This window comes from Oryctolagus cuniculus, chromosome 19, assembly GCF_051225735.1.
Source record: "Oryctolagus cuniculus isolate XC-2025 breed Fujian yellow rabbit chromosome 19, ASM5122573v1, whole genome shotgun sequence".
NCBI classification, from domain to species: domain Eukaryota; kingdom Metazoa; phylum Chordata; class Mammalia; order Lagomorpha; family Leporidae; genus Oryctolagus; species Oryctolagus cuniculus.
Window position 1 is genome coordinate 57,459,973 of NC_142885.1, and position 10,721 is coordinate 57,470,693.

Consider the following 10,721-nt stretch of genomic DNA (forward strand, 5'->3'; position numbering starts at 1 on the left):
CTTTAATACATGGGGAAATTACAATAAAGAGGAATCAGATAATCGCAATCTGAACAAATCATGATCTGAAGGGCTACATACCTCATCTAGAATGACCACTCTTCACATTTTAGTGTCTCTTTTCAGACAGTTTTCTATACATATAGTAATAAATTTTTTATTCTTTTATATAAGTGTAGTTCCATTGTACACAGTGATTTGTGAATCACTTTTTGTTCCCACTAGCCTATTTATTGTGGTCATATTTTCATGTTAGTAACTACAGTAGTAAGAGTTCACTGTGGATTTGATTCCATGGTCATGGTCATATCAAACAGACTAATAAAAAAGAGACATTTTAAACTCTGAGTTAGTAACTATCTCATTAAAGTGGGAATACAGAATCTAAGTTTCAAAAACTCCAAAGAAGCAGTGATTCTGTATCAGTGATTATTGTGGTATTTAAGTTACTGATACTGCATTCATACATGCTGCCACACATACACAGACACACACGGTACTAAAACCCTTGAATAACTGTGCTATTCCATTAAGTGGTTGTTTTACATTTTTAAGCCCCATTTGATGGACATTTAGGTTATTTCAAAAGCACAACCAATTTAGTTGACAAATCAATGTAAAGCATGGAAAAAATTTTACTTTTCCAATACTTGTATGAACGCTGCCCTTTTTAACTCTGCCTTTCCTGTTACCTGGTGGGCTTCCTCAAGATTTCTAACCTAGTCCAGACACACACATTGTAGTATCAAAATTCCCATCTTGGTTCTGAAGACTCAATACTGGTCATTTGTCAGTGTGAATCTTACATGCTATTGAATGTGGCCCCCTCATCCACCTTCCATCTTCGACCTGTGAGACTGGAATTTGAAACAGAGGTTGGCCCCTCTGCATTCTTCCCATGACAAGTCTGTGCCATTATTATGCCCCAGTGCCTTCTTGTAGAGCTCAAAGTTCTAGAGCTGACCAGCAACTAGGGAGGCAAACCTATTGCCACTTCTGATAAATAGCTCCAAACTTAATGAGCTATTTTCTTTGTACCTCCCTCCTTTAGCTACAAGGAGTAAAACCTCTGGGGAAGTGAGAGGAGGTAGGGAGACTTAATCTTCATCAATGCAGTGCCTCCCTGAAAGATGACCCCCCCCCTCTTTGTCCCTGCCTTTCCATTTTTCGATAGGGTGTGGATAGTGAGGGACCAGCATGGGTTTTGTCTGCGTAGTCCCTCTAACCCTTGGTATGCTGCTGCCACTCAGATTGACTGCCAGAGACAACTGTTGGTGTCTTGTATCTCTTCCAGACTCTGTCTTCAGGGAGAACACAGTGGAAGCTAGAAATCAGCCCTGGGGAATATTTACACCATGGGCATGGACGTTATCTACAAACCTGCACTGCTACCCCAGAGCTCTTTGTTAATCATTTGCCAGCTCACCACTGCCTCTAACCTAAACTTTGAGGGAGAGGGCCCAATATTGGTGGTTTCCGTATTTAAAGTACCTATAGTCTTCTGTTCTCAGCCTGAATGGGCTCATTCTAGGAAAGATTACAACAATTATTTCACAACAATAGATGATGCCTTGATAAGCAATTTTTTATGTTTACCCTTTGCATTTGAGTGATTATTTTCTATAGCTGAATTCCTAGGAGTAGAAATGTTGAATCCTAAAGCATATCTATTTTGAAGTTTCAGATATGCAAGATTGAAATGCCTTTCAGAAAGTATGTAACAATTTATACTCCAGTCACCAGTGCGACTGGCATACTCTACCCATGACACAACTGTATCTTCTCCTTAAAATATCTATTTGATCTTTAGGCAAAAAAATATATTTTTCTTTTCATCTGCATTTTTTGGCTGTCAATATGTTTGATAGTTTTCTAGAACATTAGTTTATTAATAGCATTTCCTAAATAGACTGTTTTATGATTTTTTTTCAGAAACGCAGGTGAGAAGGGTAGTGACGGAGGAGTCTAGGAAGTGGGGGAGGAAAGATGTCATGCCCAGATGTCCCCACTTTGTCACCCACCTGCCCTAAGTGGTGTGCTGAGTTCTGAAGACAGCTTCTTAGAGGCCACCGTTTAATTAAAACCTTTCTCACATGATGCATTATCTATAAAAGCAATTGGGTTAGGATATTGATTTTGTTCTGTTGTTACAGAGCTCCCGTGGGAAGACTTATTCCACTCTGTGCAGCTTTCTGGCCAAGATATCAGCAAGCTTCTCTTCTGAGGCCTGTGTACTCACCCACACTTCTATGCCTGGACACACATGCACACGTCAGATATACACACTCAAATGCCCACATACATGTATAACTTATTCAGGCATATATATGTATACTCATCTTCCAGGGCGCACATTTACACACACAGTCATGGGTACATGCTGGGACACATGTGCACACGTGGACACAGCTATGCATACTTGGGCATATATGCACATGTAGACTCACAGCCATTTAGACAGACACACATTTGTATGTATGAATACATATACACAAGTATAATCATACATATACACTCACATGCTAAAAACACATACATGCATAAACATACTCATGGACATACGTGCTAACTCATACATGCTGCCTTTTCTTCCCTTTACACCCAATACTGGTGCCAGATTTAATTTCCTTCAGTTCTTCAAACACACTACATCTGCTCTTGCCTCAAGACATCTGTCTACACTGTTTCTTCAGTCTGGGGTCCTTTTCCTTCCACTTGTCACCTGATAGACTCTCAAGCATCCTTCCTGTCTTGTTTTAAGAGTTATTTCCTTCAGACACCACGGAACCTCTGGCCATTGCTTATATTGTCATGTTTCTTCATTTTTATGATACCCTTGTGCTTTCCAGTTATGGAGGTGGGTCCTGATATTTGCCATGCTCCCTGCTCTGTCCTCAGGACCTAGAAAGTACCTAGCACATGGTAGGTATGCAAAAAAAATCATTCAGTGAATGAGTAAGCAGAGTCTCTGATAGAGTAAGAACGTGAACCTAATTATGAACTGGGACAGGACTTATAGACTCAGGCTTTGACTCCGGAGTACACATTCTTTATTTTCTATGAATGGACACTTTGCCTTACTTGATTTTCCAATCATTGTTACAAATACATGTGTGCACATGCATACGCGTGTGTATCCACAGCACATCAATCATGGAAATGGTACTGATATGACCTAATTATGACTTTTCCATGCATGCATGCATATATGCGTCCATCCATCCACCCACTTTATTGTCCCTCCATCTACCCAGTCATTACCTGCCCATCCACTTGTCCATCCACCCATGCTTCCAACCAACCTCCCTCCCTCCCATCCATCTATCCCTCCATCCATGATAAAAGGGCCTATCCACCTTGATTACTGTGGTAATAAACTTTGCACATAACACCATGCTTGGTTCATACCAGGCACTCAAAAGCAGTTGCTAAGTGAACAGATGAAACTGTTTAATAAATGATTGCTGAACATCTTCAAAGCACTAGGCTAGGTGCTAATGAGATTGCGGAGAAGAATAAAAACAGCCCCTGGCCTTTGCTATCTTGCTGTCTGACTGGGGGAACTATCAAATCTTTGCCTTTAGGGATATGGAGATAGGCTGGCACTTCCTGACCCTTCTTCACGGGTATGCACAGGCAAAGGCGCACACACAGGTGCATGTGTGTAGTCAAAACACACACCACAGACAGACTTCCAGATACTCTGTGCACAAACACCTGCACATCTAGACCCCTGTCTAAGTTTGAAATTAACAGGTTACAGCATTTGCAGCCCAACCTGGTTTGTTTCCTGTGAGTTCAAAGCAGTTTATTAATTTCAGCCCCTCATGTGGAACTTGCAGAGCCTTCTGGAGGAGATATCCATAGCAACTGCGGGGACCATCTGAACAGGAAGATGTTAACCTTTTGGAGTCTGCTGCCCACTCTAGATATCCCCTTTAATATATGTACAGTATCTCCTGGACTCTGAAATAATGAGAAGCGGCTGTGTCAGTGTGTGGTGAAGGCTCAGACAGGCGAGGAGTGGGGGGATGCCTTCTTTGAGAGTCTGAGACCTGTGCCCCCTGTAGTCTAATGTGTGATGAGGTAAGCTAGTGCCAGCTGGGGTTTGAGCCTGGGTGGAGACTGGGGCTGGGATGATGTGGGAATTGGCCTCTGCTTTGCCCCCAAGCTGCGGCCTGAACTTTCTGAAATTGCCAAAAGGTCTCACCGTGGGTCCTGCTGTCTCCAACTTGACCTTTTCAGTAAGAGTGAAAAATGCTGGGTGCCTCCTCTTTGGGTCTGGAATGGATCATTTCTTCAATCAAGTTGGCCATTTCTATTCATTTCCTGACGTTGGGCAAATCACCTCAATTTCCTGATCTCATGTGTGAGGCGAGGAATTGATTTGAGAGCCTGTCTTTTCAACTGGGGGTGGAGGTGGGAGGCCTTCAGGGTGCAGTACAGGTTAGAGGAAGGATGCCTCACTCTCTGCTCTTAGGAGGTACTTAATGGGGAGGGAAGATGTGTGGCTACTCGGGCCTGAGTTCAGCTCCCAAGTCCATCCACATACTTGCTAGGTAATTGAGTTCTTTGTCTCTGAGCCTCAGGTCTTCATCAGCAAAACTGACATAATGATTCATACTTTATAAGTCATTGAAAAGGCTTTGTGCTTGGTATGTGGCCAGTGCTAAGTCAATAGTAGTTTACTTTGCTCTTAATTTTTTTAAGAGTTATTTATTCATTTGAAAGAGCTGGAGAGACAGAGAGCTTCCATCTGTTGGTTCACTTCCCAGATGGCTGCAATGGCCCATGCTCGACCAGGCCAAAGGCAGGAGCTAGGAGCTTCATCCAGGCCTCCCATGTAGGTGGCAAGGGCCCAGACATTTGGGCCATCCTCTGCTATTTTCCCAGACCATTGGCAAGGAGCTGGATCAGAAGTAGAGGAGCCGGGATCTGATCTGGCACCCACAGGGGATGCTGGTATCCCAGGTGGTGGTGTCAACCACCATGCCACAGTGCCAGCTCAAGTAGTTTATTTTCCTTAAAAAAAAGAAAAAACACAAAAATCTCACTCTGTTCCATGCCCTCTGCTCTGTGCCAGCTACGAATACAGATGTAAATGAAACCTATTCTTGAGGGGCTCCCAGTCTAGCAGACAGATGAGCAAGGAAACAATTAGGTGATGAAATGAGTAGGGAATTCTGCATAAGGAAGGCAAGGGATCACTCCAAAAGAGTAGCATAAAAGGAAGGCACAGGGACCCATTAGAGGAGGAAAGAAATCTGTTCTCAGTGGGGGGCACTATTGCACCCAGTGTACCCTTGGGACTGTTGGGTAACATCATTGGTTGTCAAAACTGGGGTCCACTGCTACTGCCGTCTAATTAGCCAGGGATGCTGCTGACGTCCTACAGTATATAGGGCAGTCCCCTGAAGAATTACCCAGCCTCAAATGTCAAAAGAACCGAGGTGTTGAACCCATGCTGTGAGCATCATGATATTCTGCATAGAAACTGTAATTGTGACTGACTACTGAGCACCTATTGAATGTCAGGCCATGCTGGGAGGCCTTCTGCATGCATTATTCAATTCTCTAAACCAATCTATGGGTAATTCTTAGTGATCCCATTTCAAACTAAGGAATCTGAGGCTCAGGGAGGTTAAGAAAGTTGCCCAAGACCTCCCAGAAAGAGAAGTCAAGTTTGGAATTCAGATTCTCCCAGATTCCATACCCTACTTTGTTTTTAACTTGACCATACTGTCTCAGATGTCTCCACTGGGGAAAGATCTAGAATTGCTGTGACCATCACTGGGCCTGTGGTGTGTAGAGTCAGACTAGACACATTCAGGACAGAGGGGCTGTGGCACCACCACTACCACTATAGTTGGTACCACTTTGACTAATAATGAACACTCACTCCTTGATGCCTCTTATTCACACAGTAGGTTTTAAGTTTGTCAGCAATCCAGTGAAGCAGGTATGATCACTTGAATTTCACATATCCCAAACTGAGGCCCAAGCAAGGGTCAAACACCTGAGCTGGAGCTAGTCATTGAATCCATACTATTCTCAGTGGTAACCTACTGGGGTTGGCTTTTCCCCTGGGGAGGGGGTTGCTGTCTGTATATCCAGGTATTATCTGGTGATAGATATTTTCAAAATGTTATTGATTTGAGAGGTAGATACATTGAAGGAGAGCCCAAGTTCACTGGTTTACTTTCTTTTTTTTTTTTTCCGGTTTTCAAGGTTTTATTTAAACACAAATAAAATGCACACCCGAGCCACCTACTCATTTTCTTCACTGCGCAGCCTGGCGTTGGGGTTGGTGACCCTGATGGCCAGCTGGGCCGCTCTCTCCACAATGGCTTTGCAGTTCTTGGAGGAGACGTTGTGAGCAATCTCTGCACAGTAGGATTTGTTGCACATCAGCAGCACCTCCAGCTCCTTGACGTTGTGGACCAGGAACTTCCGGAAGCCGCTGGGCAGCATGTGCCTGGTCTTCTTGTTGCTCCCATAGCCAATGTTGGGCATCAAGATCTGGCCCTTGAATCTTCTCCGCACCCTGTTGTCAATACCTCTGGGTTTCCGCCAGTTACGCTTAATCTTGACATAGCGGTCCGACTGGTGGCGGATGAACTTCTTGGTCCTCTTTTTGACGATCTTGGGCTTCTCCAGGGGTCTGAGGGCGGCCATGGTGCCGAGGAGAGGGCAGCCACCTCCGGAGGCAGCGCCGAGGAAGAGAAGGCCTGGTTTGCTTTCCAAATACATTCAATGGTCAGGGTTCAAAGGAACATAATTCAGGCCTCCCACATGGGTGGCAGGAACCCGATTACCTGAGTCATGGCTGCTGCCGCCCAAGATTCACATTCGCAGGATGTTGGTACCCGGGGCTGGACCCACAGCAATGAGTTGAAACCCGGTACTCTGATGCGGAATGTATGTGTCTTAACTCGCATCTTAACCACCAAGATGCACACCTGGAGATATTTCTGAATGTTACAACTGGGCACGTGGTGTATTTTCTACTTGCATCCAGTAGGTAGAGGCCAGGGATGCTGCCAAACATCCTATATTGAAAAGGGCTACCCTCACTTCCCAGAATTTTCTGGCCTTAAATGTTGGTTGAGAACACTGAACTGTTACCCCAAACCCCCTACTGTTAACCACACTGCTCTAAGTGTTTCATATCAGAGTGTAGTGGGATTGACAGCTTCCAGATTTTGTAGAGTAGATGTTTGTTTAAAATTTCCTAGGGACAGAAAACTGCTTGAATATTGCCTGCAAACATAAAAGAGCAGCATGAGAGTTAAATGTTAATTTTTGTTTCATTTTTGACAATGGAATGACTTTGGTGGTAGAACTTTGAGCAAAGCTAGGAACATGAGCAATGCAAATCCACCTGTTATGCTGTGTGAAGGTATTTTTTTTAAAAAAGATGGAAATTGGGAAGGCCAGCAGTGAGCCCTAGTGAAATATTCATGATCCTCATCTAATTTCTAATTCAATTATAAGGTGCTAATGTAGTTAACTGTGAAAACAATTATTTTTGTTAATGAATATATTTAAATGCTTATCAGCAAAGGTGATAAGGAGTGCCCACAAAACCCAAGCACAAACTGGAATTTCAAATTGATTTCCAAGTTTAAAAGGTTATTTTCACAAAACTGTGAACCAAATTTCAAATTTACAAGGTGGATAATTTCAGGATTAGCCACTCAGTTTCAGTGGGTAGTCTTCCACTTTTTGAGAATTCAAGACAGGAGTCTTTTAAAGTACAAGTTCTTCAGTTGCATTTGAAATGGGGTTTGATCTGTAAAAATTCAAATTATAATGAGTTTGCAGGAACCCAAGGAGAAAAAGATAGGGCAAAACCTCAGTGTTTGATGAGCAGAAGACAGTCTCTCTGCCTGGAATATCACAAGATTGTACCAGGAACATGAGGGTATGTTCTAGAAATTCTTTTAAAGGGAATTGAACTGCATCTCCTCCTAAAACTTCTTATCTCATGGGGTCGATGGGTAAGTAACAGATAATATGTTGGAGCTGGTAGACCAGATGTCTAGGCATAATCTGGTCCTTAAACTGGCATTTAAAATTATATTAGATATTCCCTGGTTTTCAACACAACCATCAAAATATGAAATTGCCTATTTTAAACTTTATAGTTTTTTCATGACTATTAGAAGATGAATTTCAAGATTCTTGCTGAAAAATTCTTCACGTTCCTGGATGTTACTTTCACTGTTTCATTAGCAATTAATAGTTGCATTCATGCCATCTTTGTAACCAATCTGATATGAACACTCAGCTCCACCATTTACCACCTGTGTGGTTTGAAGAGGTTCATTGAACTTCTCAGAACTAACTTTTTACATCTATGAAGGGAAGATTATACTATTTTGCATCGCTTTCCAGGCTGTTGGACAAGTTAGAGGCTAACAGTGTCTTGACATACAAATGCTCAGTAAGTGATGGTGGTGAGAATTGTAGAAATAGTTGTCATGATTGTCAATCCTGATACGCTTTGATCTCAAAACACCCTTTGGAGTGGGTAACATTGGCAATATTATCTCTATTTATGGATGAGGAGACAGAGACTTAGAGAAGCTCAGTCAGTTGCCTGGTGTCATCCATTGGTAAGTGATGTGATGTGGATATGGGTCAATTGGTTGTTGTGTTTTTTTTTTTTTTTTTGACAGAGTGGACAGTGAGAGAGAGAGACAAAGAGAAAGGTCTTCCTTTTTGCCGTTGGTTCACCCTCCAATGGCCACTGTGGCTGGCGCGCTGCAACCGGGGCACCGCGCAGATCTGAAGGCAGGAGCCAGGTGCTTCTCCTGGTCTCCCATGGGGTGCAGGGCCCAAGGACTTGGGCCATCCTCCACTGCACTCCCTGGCCACAGCAGAGAGCTGGCCTGGAAGAGGGGCAACCGGGACAGAATCCGGGGCCCTGACCGGGACTAGAACCCGGTGTGCTGGCGCCACAAAGCAGAGGATTAGCCTAGTGACCCGCGGCACCGGCCAATTGGTTTGCTTCTAAATGATGTGCTCTGTTCACATTCCATATTCTTTCCACTTAAAATCACTATTCTGTCTCTCCTATGAGGAGGCTTCAAAGAGTTCATGGAACATGCATGTTGTGAACAAATCGTGAATTTCAGAAATTTTATACCAAAATAAACTCATCTTTGGTTTTCAGTTCTAAAAATGTTGATTAATATGTAATACTAGGACATTTTTATGGGATACAGGGTAGAATTTAAACAGGCGCAGACTCTAAATTGATCAAGCAATTAGCTTTTCCATTTTCTTATCTTTCCTTTATGTTTGGAGCCTACCAGCTTCTGTTCATTATACCATACGTAATGCAGCATTGGGAACTACAGTTACCCTACTGTGCTGTTAAATGCTAAAATGTATTACTTCTGAGTGTTTTGGGACCCCTTATGCAACCTCTCTCAGTTCCCCTTCTCTTCCTGCCCTATTCTAAGTTCATATTGTGGTGTTTTCCTTTCTCTACTTGGCTTGTTTTGCTTAACATAATGACTTCAATTTTGTCTGTATTTCTATAAATGTCAGAATTTCATTTTTAGATGTCTGAATAACATTGTATACTTAAACCACATTTTATTTTTCCATCCACCCATCAATAGAGACCTAAGTTGATTCTATACTTAGGCTAATGTGGATAGTGTTGAAATGAATATGGGGATGCAGGATCTTTTTGATATGCTGACCTTATTTTCTTTGGATATATACCCAGAAGTAGGAGAACTGAGTCATAAGGTAGATGTATTTTTAGTTTTTTGAGAAACCTCCATGATGGCTATAATAATTTGCATTTCCACAAATACTATATGAGAATTAAATTTTCTATGTACCTTCACCAGTATTTTTTTTTTATCTTTTTGATAATAGCTGGTCTAACTCTAGTTTTTTATTTTTTTCTGTTGTTGACATTTTTGTGTTTTCTGGATACAAATGTTGCATTGGATAAATAGTTTACAGTTATTTTCTCCCATTCTGATGATGGTTTCTCTTCACTCTTGATTATTTCTTGTCTGTTTTTGCTTTTATTGCCTGTTCTTTTGGGATCTTTCCAAAATATCGGTCTATAGTGATGTCTTTCAATGTTCCTCCAATGCTTTATTCTGTTTCATAATTTCTGGTTTCACATTTAGAGCTTTGATCCCTTCTGAGTTGATGTTTGCGTAGGGTGAGAGACGAGTCGGTGATGTCAGGATTTAATCTTCTGCATGTGGATATCCAGTTTCCTAGAACCATTTACTGAAGAGATTGCCCTTCCTCCAATGTATGTTTTTGGCACCTTTGTAGAAATTCAGTTGACTGTATATATGTAGACTTATTTCTGGGATCTTTATTTTGTTGCATTGGTCTATGAGACTGTCCTTATGCCAGTACCATGCTGCTTTGGTTACAATAGTTCTGTCAACTGCCTTAAAATCAAGTGTTGTGATGCTTCCAGTTTTTGATCTTTTTGTTCATGAGTGCTTTGGCAATTGGGGGGGAGGGTCATTTGTATTTCTCCATGCATATTAGTAGTGTTCTTTCCAGTTTTGTGAAGGATGCCACTGTATTTTAATGGGAATTTCATTAAAGCTGTAAATCAGATTTTGTAGTATAGATGCTTTAATAATAATAATTCTTCCAATCCATGAACATGGGAAGTCTTTCCATTTCTTGGTGTCATCTTCAATTCCATTTGGTAGTGTTTTGTCATT

General features: G+C 42.0%; 1 pseudogene across 1 annotated transcript; it reads right to left on the bottom strand.

Moving 5' to 3' along the window:
- Nucleotides 1-6,202: 6,202 nt before the first annotated feature.
- LOC138842963 (large ribosomal subunit protein eL32 pseudogene) lies at nt 6,203-6,726 on the bottom strand (annotated as a pseudogene). The gene has a single exon (XR_016226063.1). The product of XR_016226063.1 is annotated as a large ribosomal subunit protein eL32 pseudogene (transcript).
- Between the last annotated feature and the right edge of the window lie 3,995 nt (nt 6,727-10,721).